The sequence below is a fragment of the Sinocyclocheilus rhinocerous genome, unplaced genomic scaffold, assembly GCF_001515625.1.
Source record: "Sinocyclocheilus rhinocerous isolate Xijiao unplaced genomic scaffold, SAMN03320098_v1.1 scaffold2934, whole genome shotgun sequence".
NCBI lineage: Eukaryota > Metazoa > Chordata > Actinopteri > Cypriniformes > Cyprinidae > Sinocyclocheilus > Sinocyclocheilus rhinocerous.
In genome coordinates this window covers 68069-73285 of record NW_015631073.1, presented here as the reverse complement: position 1 = coordinate 73285, position 5217 = coordinate 68069, and the positions used below count along the sequence as shown (strand labels likewise).

Genomic DNA, 5217 nt, shown 5'->3' with positions numbered 1-5217 from the left:
GTGTAAGGTTGGTCAGAGTGAACGTCTGTTGTTGGTGGTGCCGTTTTGGCCCACTCGTACGTGGTTCTCAGAATTGGTCAGTCTGTTAGCCGGCCCCCTTGGGAGGTTCCCCTCAGACACGACCTGCTGACTCAGGTTCGGGGCATGATTTGGACATCCCCTGAGCGGAGTTGTAATGTGTTCCGGTCTCTTGGCAGAGATTACCAACAATATTCTTAATTCTAGGGCTCCCTCCACGAGACGCTGTATGCCCTGTAAGTGAACACAATCTGCTGGTTTCATGCAGGGACGAGACGGCTTAGGCCTTTCCGCCCAGCACAGATTCCTTTTTGGGACGTATTTTTCGGTTGGAAGGCCTGGCAGGCCATCCATTTGAGCCATTTAAGTCTGTCAGATAACTTTGAAACCTGCAGGCTCTGTCAGCTCCTCTTGTATGGACTTTGCCCCGAGGCTGGTTAAGTCTTACTGCTTCCTAGGCCTAGTTAATCCTAAGACTGCTTCGACTCCGTTTCGCTTTCAGCAAGTGGTTGGAGGCTTTCTCCCCTGCTATGAGGGGTCAAATAGTGACTATACCTCTAGCCTATGAGGCGCGTGGTGTGACTTCGCCTCTAGAGGTGCGTGCTCATTCTACGAGAGCAATGGCTTCTTCTCAGGCTCTCTTTAAAGGGCCTTTGATGGGAGATGTCTGTGCTGTGGTAGGTTAGTCCTCTTCAAGCACTTTCTGCTTGTCTGGACGTGAGGATGGCTCTTGGCTCCCGGGTCTCTTCCGCTTGAGCAGACTCTTTCCTCGGTCTTCCAGCTATCTTAGGTACGTCAGGCGAGATGGTATAGCGTTCCCATAGCGATGACGTCATCGCAGCATTGAAGTGAACCTATGAGAGGGATCATCTCTGTTACGTATGTAACCTTGGTTCCCTGAATAGGGAACGAGATGCTGCGATGCTGGCCATTCCGTACCTTCGATAGCACTTCCTTCGTCATAGTGTAACATCTGATGAAATATATGAGCATATGTGACGTATGCTCGGGGCGGTGCTAAGCGCTATTGGCCAATAAATTGGCGTGATGGTATAAGGGCTTCAGACATTCGTCACATGACGTGGGTGTTCCCATAGCGATGACGTCATCGCAGCATCTTGTTCCCTATTCAGGGAACCAAGGTTACATACATAACTGAGATGTTCGTCTCTGGTCTCAGGTTTCTGTAGTGGATAAAGTAATTTGTCCAACACTACTACTTTAACACTTGTCATATGAAAAATATATAATTATTTTGTCATTACCTTGAACTGTCAATTCAGTTGTCATTAATAGGAGCTGACCGAAATGGCCCATCTTCTCTGTTTATTATACTCCATGTTTAATATCAGTATTTATTATACTTTTATTCATGGTAGTGTATTTTTTTTTATCTAACAGTACAATTTTTACAGTTCTGTAGAAAATGGAAGAGGCAGGAGTTTTTCCCATGTAAAACCTACAGTAAACACTTCTGAACATAATTCCTTGACCGACTACGACTACAAACTTTAATTTTTTTTTCACTTCTATAGCCTATTTTGTCCCATGTCTCAAGAATAAGTTGAGTAATGATGCAAACAGAAGTCAGAGCTGAACTCACATGTGGTGTCTTCAAAATGTCCTCCTAGATGAAGAAAAAAAAAACATCTCTGAAAGCTGCTCCAAACGCCTCCACGCACTGCAGGTTTGTGTGAGGTAATTGACACTCCTCATTACAAATCTGTCCTGTACTTTGTCATGCCACCTACAGTGAGATTCACTTTTGCTCCCGTTATGAAATGTTCAAGGCATCAATTTCAGTCACATTAAAGTTCAGTTTCTGCTTAGACAAGTGTGACAGTACGTTGATGATGCTTTTTGTGTGTGGCTCCACCCACATTCATGGTTGTGGTAAACCTCACAGTGAAAACTTGAACACAGTGATAGAAGTAGGATGTCACATACAGCAGAAAGATTATAGCTAAATACGTGTTACTTTCATATGTAACAGTACCATGCAGCTCAGTTCCATTTTAGTCAAGCCAGCGGTTGCATGCCAAAAACTAAACCACTTTTCTTTTTATAAGAGCATGTTCTGCTAATAATTGAGCTCAAGGGAAGAGCGTTAACCATTGTTCCTCACTGAATTTCCTCTTACAATAAAATTAAGGTCAAGCCATCTCTAAAAACATTTATTAAGATTAAAAGGTTTAAATAAATGCTTGAGAACGTTAACATTTCAGTGCTGTCTATAATCTGGTATTAACGATCACAAAGGTTGTTTTAACCATAAATATAGCATGCTAACAAGCTATTTATTTTGTGAGAAATGCTATAAAATGGTTTTAAAATAAAATATGGACCTCACATATAAACTGAGGTTAATAGGTGGCCTGTGTGTGTTGTGTAGTCATATACACAGTAGGGGAACATAGCTGTTACTTACTATAGGTATATTTTAGTATGGCTGGAATGGCTAATAACTATCGTTTTTTATAACTATTTTAATGCCTTTTGACAAAAAATTACACCACATGCATACATACAGTACAAAACTTCAAAGGTTTCATCTTTCATTCTTGTTTCCTCACATAAGGTTGCATTGGGCTCAATCTGATATCATATTTTGTAATGTTGTAAAACACTGTTAGGCCAACTTCCTCTTACACAACTGAGCCATAGGCTTAGATATCCATTCCAAACCAAAGATAAGCAACAGAGAATTAATTAACATCAAAAATTTATTATAACAGTTAATATAATGCAGAGATCATTAATAATTCATTAAAATAAACATTCATTAATCCTTTTAAAAATATAACATTAAACTAAAATCTACAAATGATTGCACAAAGGAAATAATCTTATTGACAAGTTTAGACAGAAGATCGTAAACCATCATTAGTATTATGGTTAATCTCATGAAACCTGGTAAGAATTAAGCAGACTTATCTTGTAAATTCTCATTATCATAATGCAAAAAAACAAATGCAATTATCATTACTGTAGTGCAAGAAAAGTGCATATACAGAATGGTAGCATCTGTTGAACATCCTTTTGTATGTTTCTGTAAATTAATTGAACGTAATTTAAAGAAAATCACAATTATGAGAATTACAAAAAGATCTAAAAAGAAAAACTTGCAGGTGCATTACAGTAATGAGAATTTGGGTTTCAAACTCTTTTGTTTTATGCAGGATAAAATGAGACCTTATGTGATAAAGCATAAAGTGTAAGTGTGATGCTTATCAGCTTTTTATAGTATTGATTTTCATAATTGTGTTTCACAAACTGTTTTTAATCAAAGCCGTCTCCTGGCCCATGCATAACACCATGCTTCTGCGAGAGTGTTTGCTGTCTGTCTGTCTCGCTGTTCCTGTCTGAGCTCTGTGAGGTTTCTGCACTATTTCTATAATATCTGTATTGCTATTATAGGCAGATGAGAGACACAGAAGCTCAGAGAAACAGAAAGATGTGATCGACTGTAGACTCAAGAAGGACAGACTTGGCTTTGAGAAGTGGAGTTCAATTCTGTAGATCTATTAGGGCTGCCATGTAAACCCTCTTCATGCTCTGATTGGTTATTCTGTCTTGTCAGTCTTTCCAGCCTCCGCCCCAGTGCTTTTGGAGTTCTGATTGGCTTCCTTGTCTTTCTTTTTGACATCTCTGCTGTCAATTAAAGCATGTTCACGCTTCACCATCTGTTCCAGCTCTTCCTGAAACAAGAGTGGTGACATCTCATGCAATAAACATAGTTTAAGAAAGAAACTAAATATTACTGATTTAAATAACATGTCAGATCTGTGTGTGAATATGCCTGTGTTTACTTTCCAGCCCAGCAGTTCGGCGAGAGCCATGCAGCCGTCATCACAGGTGCTCAGGTGAGCCACATCTCTGTGAACGATCAATAAAAATCAATACATTCTTTTCAAACCCCATTAACACCTGTACGCTTATTCACACCAACTGCCATTTTAAAAGTTTAGGCCAATCACAACGCACTGGATAGCTGGCCAATCAGAGCACACCTCGCTTTTCAGACCGATGAGCTTTGTAAAAATCGACACGTTGCAGAAAGGCGGGGGAATAGAGGAGAAACAATAATGTACAGTATGTGGAAAATAATGTGTTTTTTTAAATCTTAAACCTCATAAACACACTTCATTACACCAAATACACAAAATAATGTTCTTTTTAGCAACATCATATGATCCCTTTAAGACATTCTTATGTTTTAGAAAGAAATTGATCATTTGATTCACCTACGATGCATTAAATTGATTGAATATTACTTTAATAATAGGGCTTTTCACACTGCACTTAACCACAGGTTATCATGATGATCATAAACCCTGCTTTTAACCTCAGGTAGAGGAATGTTTTACAATTCTAATTTAGAAGCGGGGTTAGCACTGCTTTTTACCTGGGTTTATGAAACCCTGCTCTGGAGGGACTTGTACAAGTGTGAAAGATGCTGTCTCAGAATGCTACGGCTAGATGCCTAAAAATAAACACCCAACAATGTGCCTCATATTCATGTACTTTGGAAACTCACAGAAACAGTCACGTGTGTTGTATAATTTTCAGATAAAAATAATCATAGAAATTAAAACTTTTATTCAGCAAGGATGTGTTAAATTGTTAAGGTGATAACCAATATTTATATTGTTAGAAAAGATTTATATTTTGAATAAATGCTGTTCTTTTTAACTTTTTATTCATCAAAGAATCCTGAAAAAAGTATTGCAGTTTCCCAAAAAATATTTGGCAGCACAACTGTTGCCAACATTGATAATTCTAATAATAAATCAGCATATTAGAATGATTTCTGAAGGATCATGTGACACTTTAGACTGGAGTAATGGCTGATGGAAATTCAGCTTTGCATCACAGAAATAAATTATATTTTAAAGGATATTCAAATAGAAACCATTATTTTATATTGTAATAACGTTTTGCAAGATTACTGTTTTTTTCTGTATTTTTGATCAAATAAATGCAGCCTTGATGAGCATAAGAGACTTCTTTAAAAAACATAAGTCTTACTGATCCCAAACTTTTGAACGGCAGTGCAGTTCAAAGAGTAAAAAATATCCAGATCTTTTACCTTAAAAAATCTTACCTTATTTACATCGATTGCACAGCATTTCCTCCAGAATCAGCACAGAAAATGTGAAATAATCTAAAAATGTAGCGGGGCCTTACCTAGTGAGAATC

General features: G+C 38.0%; 1 protein-coding gene across 2 annotated transcripts in view; it reads right to left on the bottom strand.

The window, feature by feature from the left end:
- LOC107741520 (ras and Rab interactor 2-like) overlaps window positions 1–1992 on the bottom strand; it is a 24044-nt gene extending 22052 nt beyond the window's left edge. For both annotated transcript variants that reach the window (XM_016554271.1, XM_016554272.1), the window contains exon 1: window positions 1622–1992. The gene's annotated coding sequence lies outside the window, so the exon portion shown is untranslated. The remainder of the gene's footprint in view (window positions 1–1621) is intronic.
- Between the last annotated feature and the right edge of the window lie 3225 nt (window positions 1993–5217).